At 42.3% G+C, this 20,338-nt stretch overlaps 1 protein-coding gene across 6 annotated transcripts in view; it reads left to right on the top strand.

Annotated features, from left to right (window-relative positions):
• Positions 1-2,244: 2,244 nt before the first annotated feature.
• The window catches only part of SIPA1L2 (signal induced proliferation associated 1 like 2), a 140,121-nt gene continuing 122,027 nt past the window's right edge, over positions 2,245-20,338 (top strand). For 3 of the 6 annotated variants that reach the window (XM_061624498.1, XM_061624499.1, XM_061624500.1), the window contains exon 1: positions 2,246-2,581. The gene's annotated coding sequence lies outside the window, so the exon portion shown is untranslated. Of the gene's footprint in view, positions 2,734-20,338 lie in introns of all 6 variants that reach the window. The other 3 variants (XM_061624502.1, XM_061624496.1, XM_061624497.1) reach the window with 2 other exon arrangements.

Genomic DNA, 20,338 nt, shown 5'->3' with positions numbered 1-20,338 from the left:
CCTGGTGTGTATTTATGTAAAAAGGTATATCAAACTCCTTGGTGTGGGGTAATTTTGACCTAAAACACACAGTGAAGAATGGGTTTACCATCCCTCTGCTCTACCATTGGCCTGCTCAAAACTGCAGTTTCCCGAGGCTGTTTTTTCTTGCAAAGTCTGGACTCTGTAACATGTACTTTAGCCCTAGTTTGTTACTGCCATGTCATGGTTATGATTAAAAGAGTAGGGGCCAATAGTGATTTTGTTAGATTGAATGTTATCTTGCCCACAGTACTGCCTGGGCTCTTGCAATTGCCTGTCTCTGGACATGAGACGCTTGAGGCATTCAAGAGGCAGCTGGACAGCCACCTGACGGGGAAGTTTTAACATGGATTCCTGCACTGAGCAGTGGGTTGGACTCGATGGCCTTATAGGCTCCTTCCAACTCTGTGCTTCTATGATTCTATGATTTCACTTAGCGGATGAATTCTGTGTGGACTTTAGGGGGATCAAGACCATTTACTACTGTTATGGGCCCTCTCAAATTCTTTTTGTCCAAAGGGGCCGAAGAAATGAAGCCAAGACAATGATGACTTATCCTCTCACTATTTTACTAATTGCGTTTTTAGTCATTTGAGGACTGAAGCCAAAGGCTAGGCATAATGGGAAACACCCCAGCAGAATCAACTGTGTATCCTTCCAAAGCATACTGAAGTCATAACTCCTTTTTCATGGAGTACACCTGTTTGATTTTATGGTGCTAATATTTTTCATATATATCAAGATGAAAGTGCACTTCTTTTGGTGATTGCATTAAGTCTGAAAATTTTCCTTTCATATCGTTGTTTCCAAAATGTTAATGCACATTAATGCTATAGTACATCTGCAGTTCACTGAACACCCTACATCTGTTCTCACGGGCTGTTCTCATGACAAAGTGTGGCATGGGAACAGCCCCATGGAACTCAGGCTTTCCTCTGAGTAAACATAGATAGGATTGCACTGTCAATTGTGTTGACTTGCTTTTTTCCATGATGAACTTTCTGTATCTGGAGTCCAGGTGCATAATTCCTGGAGAAAGGCTCTCAGTCTCTACATTCCATGCATTCCCATCTAATATCAGTACCAAGACCTGGTCAAAACTAAGCTGGATGTCTGAATAAGAATAAAAAATGGACAAAATGCTTCTTATTAGAGAGACGTGTAGGTTGTTTTACAAGTTTAAAAGTGTTTTAATATGTTTTCTGAGGCTACTGTCAGAGTAGGTGTTTTTCATCATATATTTGGGAGATATGTAAATTGCTTTTGTTCTTTGTGTGCAGTGTCCTGTCATATAAAAATCTGTGGTGCAATCTTACTTCTTGCTTCTAAAAAGCCCTTCCTAACTGCTGTCCTTAGTTTTCATCCCTACTGTTTGCAGTGGCTATCAGAGATGTGTCCATTACTTTTTAAAGAGCGTTTGTGATGGTTTGTGTGTTTTGGCACTCATTTTAGTGACAGGACACCACCTACGGAGTTGTCCAGGGTGTTGAAACCGAGATGTCATTGACGCTGAATGCTCATCCTCTCTCTGCAAAGAGGGGGTGTTGTTGCCCTATACACCCTGCAAGGTTACAGAGTCCCGATCAGAGTTTCAGAGATAGGAAAGTTTCCTGATCATCACACACGTGGCTTATAAAGCTTCTGGGCCTCTCTCTCGTTGTCCTGCGGAAGAGGAGTTTGCAATGCAAACCACCATTCTAGCCAATGTAGGGGTTACAATCGCATTACAAACCCCAAGACAGTAAATGTTGGTCAGTGACGCAGGTTGTGAGACTCACAGACAAGGTTTTTAGCAGAGAGAGAGAAACCTGAAGCAGAAGGGTTTCAACAGTTACGAGGAATCCGAAAGAGGTCGAAGACGCACCGCGTAGACTGGCGGTCACCTCCCGCAATCAGTTGGTTCACTCCGAGCTTCCCGTTGGGCTCCTCCCACAGCTAGAGTTTCCCCTATGAGGCTGCCCCAATAGGCAGAACTTTAGGAACCCTGCCCTATGCGCCTCCTGGGAAAGAAAAAGAAAAAAGAATCACGGCTGCTGTCTTCTGGCTGTATAAGGCAAAGGAAGACAATTAAAAAAAAAAAGGAACAGCAGAAGGTGGGTCCTTTGCTAACGACAACATTATTTGCCCGAAAGGCACCTTCTACGTCCAATGGAGCATTAGGATACCCACAAAGGGGCGAGGTCGGATGACTTAAGCCAATGAGGAGCGAGGAAGGCGTTGTTGTATGTTAGAGCGAATCTCGCTCTTCTCCTCCCCCGCCTATCCAGCAGCTGAGACTGACCAAGCCAGAGCTTGCCCTCGCTGGCAACAGCGCGGGGGAAGCGGACGGGTGGCGCGCGCCCGCCCGACAGGCAGGCAGGCAGGCAGGCAGGCAAAGAACGAGGCGTCCGCTCGCTCGCATTGTCCCCCCTCCCCGCTGCTTTTCCCATCTTGAGCAGGCGAGAGCGAGAGCGCCGTCAGTCAGTCAGTTATTTGGGTTGGAGAGCCGGGTCGGACGGAGTGGCCAATGGGGTTTACTGCCTGGAAACAGCCCGGCTTCGCTGTTGGGGTGTGAAAGAAGGTAAGGGAGCCGCCTCCGCCTGGGCTGTGTACGTTCTCGTGAGAAAGTGGAATGTGAGGCGAGGGAGGCTGAAGGATTGTGTGGGACCCGAGCCCGTTTCCTTAGTTCCGCGGAGGTCGAAGTAGTGGGAAAGCGGCTCTTCTGAGGGGCAGGTCAGTAAATATCCCCGCCGCTCCCTGTCCTTTCAATGGGTGGTCTCTCCTTTTTGGGGTGTGGGCGGGGAGAGGGTTGCTAAGAGAGACTTGTGTAGGGCTTTTGTCGCTTAGGCACATATAGTTTTCGGGAGAGGGTTTTCGTCAGCACCAGGAACTCTCTTTGTGTGTGAGTGTGTGTGTAGCTTCTGGAGGGTGGTTGGGGAAAAAGAAGGGGCATCCTCTTTTTCTTCTTCTTTTGAAGGATTTTTTTGTTCAGAGAGAGAGAGAGATTTTGAAAAAGGAAGAAATCCTACTGGCTTTGGCAGGGGCAGGCGCTCTCATCCCCCCCAAACACACACTTGCTAGACTGCGAAGGTTCCTCACATTAATTTCTTTCTCTCCCTATTCCCCGGAGAAAGAGTCGAGACGGAAAGTTGGAGGGGGTTATTTTGGCCTGTGACTAGGTGAGGAGGCAGGGGGAGGAGACAGTTGTCGTCTTTGCCCGAGGGATACCCCCAGTGGGTGGGAAAATAGTAAAGGATGAGGGGGGAGGGGTGCGATGGGTAGGAATTCGCCTCCCACGAGCATACAGTTCGCCTCGCTTGCATACAGCTTGGTGCCTGCTATACTGCTACCACATCACTAGAAATAATAATTAAAAAATCTCCAAAACAAATTATTCTGTTCTGGCTGAGGTAGCATGACAGTGGTGTTGGTTGGACTGCTTGGTGTCATTTTGCTGGATAATTGTCTTAAACTGGTATGCCAAGTTTTTTCCAACTTCTGAAAGAATGCCAATCTGCTGGCATGTGTACTAATTTCTGGGATGTTTATTTTTATAAGGCTACCCACTTAGCACACCAGAAGGGAAGAAATGGGATGATCTGTCCTCTTAGATTTGAAAAGATACTGATATACATCAATTGTAAGGACTAGAATAGGGTTATTGTTTGGTCCAACAAAATGATTTCTCGGTAGTTTAATTTTTATGTATGGGAAATGGCAAACAAATGTTCAGTGTGTTTTCTTTCTTCCCCTGCCTCAATTTGCCACCTTGTTTTTCTTCCAAAGTCTGAAGCATGAGCTTTATTGGAAAAAACTTTCTTGTTAATGTCTTGTCTTACGCTTATTTATAGAACACAGGTACTTTTGTAGTTTCATTGACTTTTTTTACTGTTTTATAAATTTTTGTTTAATTTTTCATTTGAAGGGCTTTCCACTGTTATTAGGTAGCTATTTCATTGCTTTGCTTTGACAGTAGACTGCTCTGAAGTTGATAATTATCTAATGCACATATTAACGTGTAATGTATTTAGTAGGCTATATTATTAATGCGTATTAGAGGATGCTTTTGAATATTTTCTACATGGTAATTGTGTCTTGATAAGGTTAGCCATTTGCAAAACTTTGTTTGGAAATGTGTCTGTATTTTTGTGGTAGATTCTTGCTAACAAAAAGACTCCTGTAAATTCTCTTTTACCAAATTTTTATGTGCAATTTTCAATTCTAAATGTTAACACTAGATGGCTTTCTCGTATCATTCAGAAAGCACAGTGCACTTCTGAGCTGTCTTTGACTTTACCAGGTTAGCACTTGCTTATTATAAAATGCTAGTGCCTTGGTCTGTTTTATAGTAAATGAGCTAATCCCAAATTTAAGCTGTTCTCTTCTTGGCAGTTTCATTTTGACATTCTGTTTACAGAAGTACTATATTTGCAGTTGTTTGGAATTCCTGTAATTCTGTGGTAAACAGATCCTCAGAAAAAACTGTTAAAGATTTTTTTTTATAAAGAAGACTGCTATATAACGATACATATATTGAGAAATCCAAATTTACATTGGAATTAGCTTACAGTATATTTGAATGAGTATAACCTCTTTAATGTAAATAAATCAATATTCTCTAGTTTTAAACTGTTTAGTTCATTTTTGTTAATACTGGCAATGATGCTACTCCAAGTCATGTTTCATTAGCTTCTATGGAGATAATACAGTTGCATTTTGTTGGTACAAAAAGTGGATATAGAGCAGCCCTTTAGACAGTGTGTGAGAGGAGAAGTTTTACATTACTAGAGTTAGATGGTTGTGTGCAAGTAGTGTAGGTACACTTCTCTCCATTTATATGAGCACAGTATGAAAGAGAGACTATATTGTAGTTGTGGTCTGTCTTCTGCTTGGCTTTTGCTTCAGAGCAGTAGTCTTTAACCGTTGCAGACCTGAGACCTACCTTTAACTGAAACATGTATTTGGGGACACATTTTCCACATCTATTTGTATGGTAGTAATACTCACCAGTTGAAGACCAGTGCTCTAAAGAGTAAAATTGTTTTTTTTCCCAAACACAGGCACACCAAGACTAATTTCAGTAAACAGGATTAAAATGTATATACATTGCATTTCAATTTTGGAAAGATCATGGGTTCAATATGGCTCAGCAGTGCTGCAGGATTCTCTGGAATACAGTTATTATGTACCTATGCCGTTTTCTGAACTCATGGTGATGGATCCCATCGGAAAACTGTTCACTACCTATGCAGTTTGATGAAAGCATTATAGTTGTACAGCATTAAGCACATTTAAACCTCAGCTAGGCTTCAACATTGTTGGTTTATTCCTAATATTCATATAAACTAAACAGATTTCTATAATAAGTTACCTACCTGTATTGTTGTAATTCATTAACATAATTTCAATCTTGCAAACTCATACCTTTCAGGTTGCTTTGAATTCATATTGGTTAGACTTTTCTCTTGAGCTATATCCTTAGCTTCACAGAACGTGTGGAAGATACTTGTTTAATCAAAACCTTGAAATGTCTCCCACATATTAAATATGTTCATTGTAAGTTTCTCTTGTACTTTGTAAAGTGCTGTGTGCGTTGATGGCACTAAAATAAACATATTGTTTACAGAAAATTGTGTAAGGTAATCAATTGAAAAACTTCTCAATAAACTTAAAGTTGCCCCAATTAATTGAGTGGCAGATGTTAAAAGTACTTCTAACAATGGGAAATGCCTTCCATGTCACATATGTGCATCATCTAAAAACAAAGTATACCTTTTACGTCAAAACTATTGTGTTCACATGCAGACTTCGGGCTCGTCCAAACTGACCTGGATAATCCATGTTTTCCATATTCGCTTTGTCCAAAAATTATTTATGTATTTTATTTACAACAGTTATATACAGCTTTATTGTAAAAAATCTCAAAGCGGTTTACAGAAAGAATTAAAACAATAAAATTATTGGCAAAAACAAAGACATATATTGAAAAACATTCAAATTAATAAAACCAACAATGAGTTAAAAACAGATTTAAAAACACAGTAGCTTTTACATGCGTGGATAGGCTTGCCTAAAGAAAAATGATTTTAGCAGGTGCTGAAAAGGAGTGTTTGCCTAATGTCAATAGGCAAGGAGTTCCAAAGCATAGGTGTTGCCACTTCGTTGTTGTTGTTATGTGCCTTCACATCAATTTTGACTTATGGTGACCCTATGAATCAGAGACCTCCAATAGCATCTGTCATAAACCACCCTGTCCAAATCTTGTAAGTTCAGGTCTGTGGCTTCCTTTATGGAATCAATCCATCTCTTTTTTGGTCTTCCTCTTTTTCTACTCTCTTCTGTTTTTCTGTATTGTCTTTTCTAATGAATCATGTCTTCTCATTATGTGTCCAAAGTATGATATGTGTCCAAAGTCAGAGGAAGGCAATGGTAAACCACCTCTGAATACCTCTTACCACGAAAACCCTATGAACAGAATATCCAAAATGCTGCCACTTTACAGGACTGATTTCTTACAAGAGCAGAACAAGAACTATGTGGCACCCATAACATGGAAAGCACAGCTTGAACTTGGCCTGGTAGCAAATCAGCAACCAATGCAGATTTCAGAGCAGAGGAATTATGTGCTGATAGGATCTCACTCATGTCAGCAATCATGCCCCCCAGCATTCTGCATTAACTGACTGGCTGCAAGGATTGTTTTGGTTTTCGGTTATGAATCCTGACTGGTTGTGGGATGCTAAGTTGTCTGCCTTACTCACAGGAATCTTGTTGTGGTTGGTATGGTATTGCATTTAGGAAAGCATCACTGTCTTTTGTTTTTCATTTTCTGTTTGCATTTCATTTACCTTTAACCTCACTCCCTTACATCCATAGAAGCAACAGCAGTGGTTGAATGTGCTCAGCTCAACCCCCTAAAACCCACTGATGATGCACCTTGTCGGTTGCATTGCAGTTTGTTTCTTGCCCAGTAGTGGTAAAAGAGAATTCACATATTTGAAAGTGTGGCTGCAGTTGTTGTTCCGAAGCTGCTGCCTGTTTCCTCTCCGTCAATTATTACTCACTGGAATTGGGTTGACTGTCAAAGTGAGTTTATAGCAGCCCACAGGGTAGACAGAAAGGGTAAGAATCTTCTTACCCTCACTCATTTCTCAGACCTCTTTCTGAAGTGAAGGGTCAAATCTGTAAAGAAGTTTGGAGCAGCCACATTAAAAGATAAGGGCAGGGCATTTCAGGCAGGGGGTTGCCAACCCTGCTTGGATATGGATCTCTTTGCAAAGGATCCCTAGTCAAGCTTTACCAACAGCACAATCCAAACTGCTCAGAAGTAAGTCCTGTTGAGTTGTATGGGGCTTAGTCCCTTAGTGTGTGAGTTTAGAATTGCAGCCTTCAGGGGCATCCATCTTTATTCCCGAATGCTCCCATCTAACATCTCCAAAACACTAGGCTCCTTTCTTCCTACAGTGGCCTTCCGGTGACTGGCCTGGCCTGAAGGCACTTAAACCCTTCTTGCCAAAAGCAAGTAGGCTAGATTAAATGTTCCCTACCCAGGCTCCATCTTTTAGCTAAGATTTCTAGCTTAATTTCCAATCAGATTTTTTTTAATTGTATGCCAAGCAACGGTGATTGATGCTTAATGTATCATGCTTAATGACATCACTCGGGCCCGCCCCCATGACATCACTTGGGCCTGCCCCTAAAAACTCAGTTTTGGGGATGCTTCTGACCTGGCAACCCTAAGATGGAGTGTTCATTATGAAGCTGGATGTGCAGCTATGGAGGCTGAGCCGGGTGGCGGTGGCCTGATCCAAGCTGTGTGCATCATGACAGGCGCCTCTTGGGGCTTGCGCCGGAGCCTGGCATGCCTGCTGGCCCCATGGCTGGTGCCCGGCTCGGCCTTGCTGCTGGTGGCTTGCTCGGCTGGTGCCCTGGGCGAGCTGGAGGGCGAGCTGCACGCCGCCTGCCCAGCACTGCATGTGTAGGGCCTGCCTGCCAGCCAACCTGGCCTCGGACGAGGGGCTGCAGCGCATGCTCCAGGCCGGGCGGGCGCTCCGCGGCGGGGCTGGCCAGCTCCAGCGGCTTCTTCTCATCAGCAACACTAGTGAACACCCTCTCATTTGAAAGAGGCGCCCCTGAGGCTGAGCGAGTGCAGAGTGCTTTCGCTCTTCACGGTTTGCCAATCTCCCCCCCCCACAAGTTCCCTTGCCCTGCTGTAAGTAACCCTCCGCGCGGGGCGCCTTCTGCTTCCCCAGCCCCCGTTGAAGTTTTAGATTGGAAGCTCCCAGGGGCAGGGACCTCTCTTCTTGTACCTTGTAAAGCACTAGGCACAGTGATGCCATTATATAAGCAAATAAAGTATCCCCCCGCACATGGTTTAAGTGGGATGGGAGCTTGTTCAATAAATTCCAAGACAGTTTTGAGGTCGGCGGCAGGAATCGCATTGAGGTTGTTACTGTGGGAATGCCAGTAGAGAGGAGTCAAATGTTTCCACTTTTAAACATGTCTGTAGTTCATGGGGGGGGGGAATCTAGCTCAGGGGTTCCCAAACCTTTCCCCCCCAAGGACCACTTCAAAATTGCAGAGGGTCTTGGTGGGAGGGGACTATTAAGAAGAGGGGGGTGTTTAAAAATGATCCGCCCCGGGTGTCAAATACGCTAGGTACGCCACTGCAAGTTCCTAGACAAAGTTAAAACGAGCTCTTGAGTCATCACTTTGTCTTTCAACTTCCTACTTAGAGGCTGATTTTATCACCAGATGGTTGGCCCTGCACTGATGTATTGCATCTTAGTTTAGATAACTTATCCAAATGTCTTTCACTAAGGTGGAAATAAACTCTGTTCTACTGAAATATTTTTCTGACACCACAGCAGGAATCTATTGTGATTTACATGAAAATATAAGGTAAAGTTTTGCTACTGTAGCTATCAGGCAACATTGAGGCAAGGAAATTATTCTTGCTGAGCCATTTGAAGTAACCTAACATTTACTTCAACAACCTGCTGTCTGGCCAACAGTACCATTGTCCTGACTAGGCTTCCTATGTCGTTGGAGAAGCCATTTAAAGGAGTTAGCCCTTTTCTTCTACAAATGATTTGTGTTGAGTAGTGTTTAAAAGGGAAAAAACATTTGTTGTGGTGTCAATACACTTCCAGAGTTGGCCACTGAAAACATGGGTGAAAGAAGGCTATTTAAGGAAGTGTGTGTGAACCTGTTGGATGGGTAAGATGTAGAATGCATTGTGATGAGAGAAGGGCTCTATTCTGGCTAGTCCAACATATATATCTTTGACAACTTCTGTATTTAGGCTCCGTTTTCCATTCTGAGATTGGTAGTGTAGACTAAAATACAGAAATTATACTAGAAACTCACTTTTGAGATCCAGTGTAGTATAGTGGTTAGAGCAGCCTTTCCCAACCTTTGGATCCCCAGATGTTTCTGGACTGCAACTCCCATCAGCCCCAGCCAGCATGGCTAATGGTCAGGAATTATGGGAACTGTAGTCCAGCAACATCTGGGGACCCAAAGATTGGGAAAGGCTGGGTTAGGGTGTCAGACTGGAACCTGGAATACCAGGGTTCAAATCTTTGCTTAGCCATGAAGCTCACAGGGTGACTTTGGGCCAGTCACTGTCTGTCAGCCCAACCTACCTCACAGGGTTGTTGTGAGGATAAAATCGGGAGTGGGAGAGCCATGTTTGTTTGTCACCTTGAGCTCTTTGGAAGAAAGGTGGGATTAAAAAGTAATAATTTCCTCAACGTGTAAAGAGAAAACTACTAGAAAAAAATTGCTAATAACATCAAGTCATTTGAGATGAGTTGTTTAACCTTGTCTCAGTAGGAAAAAATAAATTTATAATTTTTCCAGAGGAGTAGCCATGCCGATCTCTTGCAGCAAATACAACAAAGTGTATAGTTATTGTAAACCGCCCAGAGAGCTTCAGCTATGGGGCGGTATATAAATACTATCAATCTATCTATCAATCAATCAATATTGTGCCCCCTTAAAGACTAACAAATTATGGCACTAGCTTTCATGGGCTACAGTCCACTTATCAGATGCATGAATTATTATCCTGAGTTGCAATACATTTGTTAGTCTTTAAGGTGCTGCAAGACTGGTATTTTTTTCTTTAAGTAATCTTGACTATTATTGGCAATCTTGACCATATAGCCAGTGTAGTTTATTTATTAAATTTATATCCCACCCTTCCTCCTAGAGCTATAGATAAATGTTGGTTCTAGTCAGTGCTATAGACATGATGGCCTTAAAATCTTTTTCTGTTTCCATTCAGAATAAAGCTGTTTTCTGGCAGTAATCTTGTTGCATCTATTGTGCATGAGATGTATTGATAGCAAGACTTGTTGATAATTTCATTATTGTATAGGAAACCCATACAACTTTATGAACTTAATGAATTGGATGATTTATCATAGATCTTATGCAAGTGTGTGTGTGTGTGTGTATATATATATATATATAAACATAATTCGGAAAAATCTATTTGATCCCTGGAAACAGAACAGATTCCTTTCTTAATATTAATTCAGTTTCTGTAGTCAATAGAATGTTCAGTATACAATTCATTGTAAACCTGTGTGAAGTGATGCTCACTGGGGCAATTTTTTAAAATTATCTTTACATATATGCTCATAGAGTCTGAACTGGCAGTGGCTGATGGGGAATCATGCTGTCGTAGTGGATAGCTCAATGAAGATGTCAATTCAGTATGTGGCAGCTGTGAAAAAAAGTGAATTCCATGCTATGAATAATTAGGAAGGGACTGAAAATAAAACTGCTCGTATAATGCCATTATACAAATCTATGGTGTGGCTGCATTTGGAATACTGTGTACAATTCCAGTCACCTCACCTCAAAAAGGATATTGGAGAGCTAAAAAGGTTCAGAAAAGGGCAACCAAAATGATGATGGGGATGGAGCTATTCCCCTATGAGGAAAGGTTACAGCATTTGGACCTTTTTAGTTTACAGAGAAGGCGAGTAAGAGGAGATATGATAGAAGTGTATAAAATTAGTGGTAGTGGTTTTTATCTCATAACATTAGAATTCAAGGGCATCCAATGTAGCTGAATGTTGGAAGATTCAGGACAGACTAAAGTACTCCTTCACACAATGCATAGTTGTATTATAGAATTTACTCCCACAAGAGGCAGTGATGGCCACCAACTTGGATTACTTTAAAAGAGGATTAGACAAATTCACAGAGAAAAAGGCTATGTTCTGCCTTTGCTGTTGGAGGCAGTATACCTCTGAATGGTAGTTGCTGGGACACACAAATGGGGAGAGTGCTGCTGCACTCAGACAAGGATGTTGGACTAGATGAGCCATTTCCCCAATCCAGCAGAGTCTTAGGTTCTTATATGTTGTGGAAAGGGTGTACTGAAAAGGAGAAATGAGATGGTATTTTAAGAGGTGGAATTGAATATCAACATGTGTCAATTTCTGAATGATGTGCATAAATGTATACCTTCTCACTGCCATAAAAGGGTACAATTTCAAGCAAGGTTATATAGGCCTTGTCTAACTTTCTGACTACATGTCTTAAATAGTTGTTTGTGTGCTATGAGAATGGAGTATCTATTGATAGATAGAGTTGAACAAATGCAATCTATTAGGCCCAATTTATGGCAATCTCTGAAACATCTCTGTACTTTTGTCTTCAATAAATGCTTTCATAAAGAAAAGGAAGAATTGAATATTATCTTTTTAGCTTTGAAAATGTTCTATGAATTCATGAGCATGAATGTAAATACACACTTTAGAAAGTCTTATTCTTTAGTTTAGTCTGTCTTAAACTAGTGGGTCTGTTGGCACATAAGGCAAACTATACTGTAGTGTGTACTAGGTACGGGACTGATTAATGCTGCAGCCAAAGTTTGGCACAGAGAGAGGCCCTGTTGTGCTCCCCTAGTAGAGGGAGACAAGTTTTCTATTTTTACACCTTAAAATATAGCAAAGTTGCGTTAGGGCAGCCTTTCCCAACCAGTGTGCCTCCAGATGTTGTTGGACCACAACTCCCATCTTTCCTGACCATTGGCAATGCTGGCTGAGGCTGATGGGAGTTGTGGTCCAACAACATCTGGAGGCACACTGGTTGGGAAAGGCTGCATTAGGGATTCCTTTCTGTATCCCCCTAGCCATATTGCTATAATGGCTCTTTGAAAACCCACAGCTCTGAGTTGATCTCCTGTAATCTGGTACTGTATCACTCCACAGGTACTTGCTGCCACCACAGATAAATGTATCTAACTCAACCTTAGCATAGCCAATGACAAGGCGTGTGTGTGAAAACAAAACAATATTTAAGTACAGATTTTATTAAAAAGAGCAAATTCACTTTCATTTGAATATTAGGCAGGCGCCATCTCTGCTATCTTTTCGGCGCCTTTTGAAGACTTTCCTCTTTCAACAAGCCTTTTAGGTTGAGACCTATCCCAGTCTGCGTCTGTGTTAGAATTGCTTAATATGTTTTTTAATAATGTTTTTAACCCTTTAAAAAAGTTTTTTTTAAATGTTTTTAACGCTGTTTTGTTTTAATGTATTTTAAGATGTTTTTTGTTTTAAAGTGATTTTAGTGCTTTGTTTGTCACCCTGGGCTTCTGCTGGGAGGAAGGGCGGGATACAAATTAAATAATAAATAAATAAAATAAATAAATAAGTATATGATATCAATATGTTTCTCTTGGTCTTTTATTTAAGGGCCCATTCATACGTTACTGCCAAATCCTCACTTACCACATTCAGTTGGTGGCCTTGAGATCCATACATGCCCTGTTTGTGGTTGATTGTGAAAACCCAATTATGAAGCATCCATACATGTGGGCTTTTTTTGTCTAACTTGCTTTAGCATTGGCCACTCCCCTAAGTCTACCCCTTTTTCCCACGCATGTGAAAGTTTGTGGATGTGCTATTGGATGGGAACGAGACAAGGGGCTTAACATATGATGGAGGGACGCCCATGGATTGCCTATTGCAGGAAAGTCCACAGTATTGTGTTTGAGTGCAGACAAGTTAATGTGATTGATTATCGGTGGTATTTCTAATGCGGATTTGTCAACACGAAAATTCGTACTAGATTGCAACGTTTTATGGATGATGGTAAATTAATGAGGACACAAAGATATCACATTGCAGATTATGCAGTAGTATGGACTAGAATTCTACTGGAAGCTCCTTAAACTCCTATGTATCCTACCCACTCTAAAATATTCCTAATCTATCTCTACCACTTCTCAATTTAAAACCCCAAACATAGAAACTACACTGTGAATTTACCAACCTACACACAGCCCTGTTCACTCTTCAGGCATCAAACCCTATCCAAACCCCATTCAACTGCCAAACTGTCATAAATGTACACGTTCAGCTCAGTCACACAGCCAGTCACCAACCAGCACACTTTAGTATTCTACTCACTCATTTCTCCCTCCCAAGATTACCACTTACTTTAAACATTCTAATATTAACTCTTACCATAAACACCAGAATACATAACCACAAAACTATATAACATAAAAGTATGGAACATCACAGGCCCCAGTCCAGCTAAAATTATTCACAACTGGGGATGGCCAAACCAGTTTCTTCTCATTTTTCCAATCTTAAATTCAGTTCTTCACATTTCTGCATCAGTTTTGTGTGTTATTTTAAAAACGTTCTTATGACAATTCATCAGTATTTTAGTTTTGTATGCAATTTTGCCCAATATACACATTTTGCAAAGCATATTTTTCCTAAAATTCATATCTTCCCTAATAAAATGCTTTTTTGTATGTTATTTTAACTAATAAATGTATTTTTATGCGAACTTAACCTTAGTATATGCATTTTTGTACACATTACTTGGTGAAAGAACTGCATTGCAAAATTTAGAGAAGTGTATACTTCAAAGGATGGCTGTGCTTCAGTTTGCATATTATTTTAGACAGTGAGAATTAGGTAGATTCATCTTTATGTGAACTGAATTGAATTGCTCTCCCATCTCTAGTCACAACAAAGCCTGCAATCATATATACTCTTACATGGGAGCAAGTCCCACTGAGCTCAGTAGGACTTTCTTCTGAAAAGACACATATTGGATTGTGCTGTAAGCTGTGTGCACTCCCTGGGAGTATGCTCTTTGAACTTAGTGTTATTTCTGAGGAAAGTATGCATAGGCTTAGGTTGCACATCATAGAAATGAATGGAACAAGTTAGTTTCAACAAAGGTCCACAGTCAGATTACTACAGAGGTTTGGGAGCACCTTCAGAAAAGCAAGAAGGGGTTGCAAGAGGAATTGGTAAAAATTATAAAGTCTGCTGATGGAAGCCTCAGCTAAATCAAAGAGCTTTCCGTCAGTGGAGGGATACCATTTGATACATTCCAAAATTAGTATACATTTAAAAAAAATATTTCTGTACTAAAATCTTAGGAGAAACTACTGTCCATTTCTGGAAAAATATCCGAGCTGAATGTCAGTGCTGTTGTGAGTCAAGATTTTTTAAGGGCACAGAATTACTTAGTTCAGTGGTAATGGGAATTGGGTTTGGTGTGCGAAGGGGGTTATTATTCATTTGTGTTTTATATATTCCCAGGGAGGCTAACAATTTTTTAAAAAAATAAGTAAATATGACAATACAAAACAAAAAAAAGAAAAAACAAAAGTCTGGGAGACTGAGGCTGGTGCCAAAAGAGCAGAGGTGCCACAACTTAGAAAACCCTTGTTGTCATTATTTTCCCACTCTTCCTCCCAAAGGAGCCCACGGTGGCAAACACATCAGAGCTAAAGCAATATAATTAAAAATAAAATACAAATGTGTTTAAAACATATAAAACATTCCTGCCTCACTTTTGATGGTGGGGACACCTGGTGGTAGTCCTCCCATGATGTCTTTAATACATAGGATGGCTCATGTCAGCGGTCCCTGCTCCTAAGCCGTGTAAGGTTTTAAAGGTGAGTACAAGCACTTTTTGTGTGGAAATGGACCGGAATTAATGTAGATTTTAAGATGGTGAGATATTTTCCTGTGAACTGGTTCTAGTCACAAGTCTGGCAGCTGTGTTTTGAACAAGTTGAAGTTTTGAACACAACCTACAAAGGGCCCCTCTAGACTTGTGGGTGTGTACTGTAACATATTTTTGACACAATAATAGAGTATCAGTGGTTGATTTATTCTGCCATGATGCTTTCCCAGTGCTACCACATTTTTGCTATCTGGAGGGGTTATAGTTCAACATAAATGACACAAAAATAAACCAGAACATTTGTGGTATAAAAAGTTGTGACAATTTAGCAGGAAGTTACTGGTTGTGTACTGACTGGAAATGAAGCAGAAAATGAAAACTTGTGCAGGCACAAACAATATTGAAAGTAGGATTCTGTATGGCCACCCCATTAGCATCATAAGCACAAATAATCACAAATGCATAATAAAACAGCCATCTGGAGGATCCTAAAGGCAGTCTCACTTACTGTGCATTGCAGTAATCTAGTTTGGAGATTACCAGTGTATGGACAAGTGTGGGAAGGCTTTATCCACTGAGGAGCAGTTAATGGCTGGATTAGTGAAGGAAGTATTTATTATTTATTTATTTATTACATTTGTATACCCCCCCATAGCCAAAGCTCTCTGGCCAGTTTACAACAATTAAAAACATTAAAAACAAATATACAAATATACAAATTTAAAAACACTTTCAAAAAATGGAATTGGGAGTTCTCGTGGAGTAGTATGCAAAACTAGAGTTGGCAACAGGCATGACTGGGCCCTTGGGCACCAGCCTGCCACGGGTCTGCAGCATCATACTCCCCAACACCCCCTCCTGATGCAGGCAGTGTGGGGCTTAAATAGACCTGTCCTACCTATCTCCCAGATCAGCCCATATCCCCTGTACATGCATGCCTGCGATCACCCAAGATGGCAGTGGGGGTGTCAACCCCTTAGGGATGCCCCCACTGCCATCTTGGGTGATGGCAGGCATGCAGGTGCAGCAGATGGGATGTGCATGCTGACATGGGAGGTAGATGGGACAGACGGGCTTATTTAAGCCCATGCGGCCTGTATTGTGTGTGTTGCCTGGGAGTTTGCAGTCTGTGATCTGCAGCAGCGTCAGGTTACTGGGTGCTGCAACCAGATGCCGGTTCCACATTGTGGAACAGGAGCTCCATGCTCCCAGCCTAAGAAAGGGCCCTTCAGGGGACCTTCTGGGCTGCAGGGACCCTCAGCCAGACCCCAACGTGGCCACCTTCTAGTGCAGAGCCTGTACAAAACCATGTGTTTACAATTTTTGCTTAAAATATTTAAAAATGTATCTGTATTGTAAACCTTCCAGTTAGGGAATGAAGTTGCAAAGACCCTAAATAATAGTATGTATTAAAAGTGGAAAAAATAAACTTTGCAGATGGTTCTTAATACACAATTAATAAGGGGATGTATTATTTTATTTCTATATTTGTTAGATTTATATCTTGCCTTTCCTCCCAATAGGAGCCCAGGGTGGCAAACAAAAGCACTAAAACACTTTAAAATATAATAAAAGCAGATTTAAAAATATATTGCAACAAAACATCCTTAAAAACATATTACAACAAAACATCTTTAAAAACACTTAAAAAAAAAGCTTTAAAAACATTTTAAAAAGCAATTCCAACACAGACTGGGATAAGGTCTTTACCTGAAAGGCTTGTTGAAAGAGGAAGGTCTTCAGTAGGCACCAAAAAGATAACACAGCTGGTGCTTGTCTAATATTTAAGGGGAGTGAATTCCAAAGACTAGGTGCTACTAAAGGTCCGCTTCCTATGTTGTGCGGAACGGACCTCCTGATAGGATGGTATTTGCAGGAGGCCCTCACCTGCAGAGCGCAGTGATCGACTGGGTATATAAGGAGTAAGAAGGTCTTTCAGATATCCTGGTCCCAAGCAGTATAGGGCTTTGCACACCAGAACCAGAACCTTGAACGTAGCCTGGTAGCTAATAGGTAGCTAGTGCAATTCTTTCAGCAGTGGGGTGACATGCTGGCAATGCCCTACCCCAGTGAGCAGTCTCACTGCTGCATTTTGAAACTCTCACAGGTGTCTTACCAGTTGAAGCTGGTAAAAGGCACTCCTAGTCACTGAAGTCACCTGGGGCTCTAGCGATGGAAAGATGGACCCAGGAGTGCCCCCAGACTACAGATCTGCTCTTTCAGAGGGAGTACGACCCCATCCAAAGCAGGCAACTGACCAATTATCTGAACTCAGAAACCACCAACCCACAGCGCCTCCACCTTACTAGGATTCAGACTGAGTTTATCGGCCCTCATCCAGCCCACCACTGAGTCCAGGCAGCGGTCAAGGGCTTGCACAGCCTGTCCCGGTTCAGATGTTACAGAGAAATAGAGCTGGGTGTTGTCAGCATACTACTGACACCTTTGCCTGAATCTCCTGATGACCACTTCCAAGGGCTTCATATAGATCTTAAACAGCATGGGGGACAAGATGGTACCCTGCAGCACCCCACAGCACCCCACAGCACAGCTGCCAGGGGGCTGAAAGACAGTCACCCAATGCTATTCTCTGAGAGCGACCTTGGAGATAGGATCTGAACCACCGTAAAACAGTTCCTCCAATACCCATCTCACCAAGTCGGTCCAGAAGGATACCATGGTCAATGGTATCAAAAGCCACCGAGAGATCAAGTAAGAATAACAGGGTTGCACTCCCCTTGTCCTTCTCCCAATAAAGGTCATCCATCAGGGCAACCAAGGCCAATTCAGTCCCATAACCAGGCCTGAACCCAGACTGGGATGGGTCAAGATAATCTGTTTCATCCAAGAGTGCTTGAAATTGCTGCACCACAAACCTCTCAATCACCGTCCCTAAAAAGGGGGTATTTGCAACCGGTTGGTAGTTGTCACAAACCAATGGGTCCAGGGTGGGCTTTTTCAGAAGTGGTCAGATCACTGCCTCTTTCAGGGCGGCTGGAACCACTCGCTCCCACAATGATGCGTTGACCACACTCTGGATCCACTCGGTCAGACTCCCTCGGCAAGCTTTAATAAGCCAAGAAGGGCAGGGATCAAGAGGACACATTGCTGGCCGCATGATCGCAAGCACCTTGTCCATGACATCAGGCCGCATCAACTGAAACCATTCCCAAGAAGTTGCAGCAGACGTTGCACTGGACACCTCATTGGGGACTACAGTAGATGTAGAGGGGGCATCAAGGTTGCTATGGAGGCAAGCAACGTTACCCTCAAAGTGCCTTGCAAACAATTCATAGTGGACCTGCGAAGGAAAACTCCATTTCCTGGAATTGATGTCAACAGACCCCTGAAAGTGTGGAAAAGCTCCACTGGACGGCTATTTGAGGATGCGTTGGTGGCTGAGACATTGGCCTTCTTCACCACCCTCATCTCCACACAGTAGGCATGGTTATGATGTTCTACTCGTGCCCGATCAGCCTCATAGCACGTCTTTTGCCACTTGCACTGTAGCTGTCATCCAATCTGTTTCATTGGCCTTAGTTCACTGGTGTACCAAGGTGCAAACTGGGCTCCACAATTCCAGAGTGGGCGCTTAGGGGCAACCGTATCAAAACCTGATGTGCCTTGCTGTTCCATAGCATAAGGGCTTCAACAGGTCTGTCTGTTGGGAACTCCCCCAGGGCATTCAGGGATCCTGTGGATTGCATTAGTCTCTGGGGGCAGACCATCTTAATCTGTCCACCATTCCTGCAGGGGAGGATTGGAGCCGTAAGTCTAAACTTCACCAGGAAGTGGTCTGACCATAACAATGGGGTGACATCCACCCCCTATCTCCAGATCACCCCTTCCTCCATCTGGAGCAAAAATGAAGTCAAGCGTGTGCCCTGCCCTATGCGTCGGGCTGGTGACAACTTGAGACAGCCCTATGGTCATCATGGAGGCCATGAAGTCCTGAGCCAGAACACTACAGGCAGCCTCAACATGGACATTGAAATTATCCAGAACTATCGTTCTGGGCTCCTCCAATACCACAGCCGAGATTGTCTCCGCCAGTTCAGTCAGAGAAGCAGCTGGGTGGATGGTACACCAGTAGCAACCCTAGGTTACAATCTCCTTGGCCCAACACCAGGTGCAGGCCCTCATAGCCAGCTCCAGGACAGAGTGGGTTTCCTGGTGACAGAGATGGACGTTCTGTAGACCATATCAACTCCTCCCATCCCTGCAGCCTGTGGTGGTATTGCACTTAGTATCCAGGTGGGCAAAGCTAGGTCAGATCAACTCCTCCCAGCTCACCCACCCAGGTCTCGGTAATACATACCAAATTTGCACCTTCATCCATGATCAAATCATGGATGAGTGTGGTCTTATTGTGTACTGATCTGGCATTAAACAACAACACACACACAAGCCAGTGGGCACAACAGATAAGCAATAAGGAACCTGTCCATGAGAGGAGTATGCATTAATAATTTTAGAACTTGTTTTAGCGTTTTTTCCCATCCACTGAGGCCACATTTAAGTGGAAATGTTTCTTGCACAAACACCGTTGAAAATATATCAATGTGCATATGCTCTTGATCAGTTCCTGATGCATTCAGTGTGTCTTGCCCATTGTATTGCTCCCCATGTCTATAATTCCACTGTAATTGGACAGGATTGTAGCCTAAAATTGTTGAGCCCTGAAAGTAGCTCATTAGTGTGTAAGAAACTAACAAAACTATATTGATATTTATATTAAATTTATTTAGTATGGCCTTCCAAAAAACTTCAGTGAGAAGGGAAAATATTGTGTATATTTCTTGTTGCGTATGTATTCTACATGGTGTGATTTAATCATTTGCTTCCATTTTAAAAGAGAACAATTGTAGTTGTAAATATCTTTTCCTAAGGCATAACATAGAAGTTAATGGAATTTCTAAATGACAACAGCTGTTTTTAAAAATAACATTAAGTACTGGGGTGTGTGGGCATTTTTAGCATTCATTTAATTTGAGAAAGTAGTGTAACTGAGCAGCTGTAGATTGTGTATTTTCACCACAAGCTGTGGCAGTTGGAGAGTTACTCTGTGCCTTCATATCCAATGAAAGCAGTTTGATCCTTGATCAGCTAGATCAAGGTCACGTATACAGTAGGGCCCTGCTTTTCGGCGGCCCGCTTTGCGGTGTTCCGCTAATATGGCAGCTTTCAATTAGAGTAAGGCCCCACTCTTATGGCGCTTGTTCCGCTTTTACGGCGTTTTTGAGGCGTCGGGTGCCATTCTATTGAATGAGTTCAGCTTTTTGGTGGGTTTCACTTTTAGGTGGGGGTCTGGAATGTAACCCGCCGTATGAGTGGGGCCCTGCTGTAGTTACAGTTGCACACACTACAAATGTTTTTG

The sequence above is a fragment of the Rhineura floridana genome, chromosome 4, assembly GCF_030035675.1.
Source record: "Rhineura floridana isolate rRhiFlo1 chromosome 4, rRhiFlo1.hap2, whole genome shotgun sequence".
Classification (NCBI taxonomy): domain Eukaryota; kingdom Metazoa; phylum Chordata; class Lepidosauria; order Squamata; family Rhineuridae; genus Rhineura; species Rhineura floridana.
Note: the sequence above shows the minus strand (reverse complement) of the source record. Positions and strands in the feature narration are given on the sequence as shown.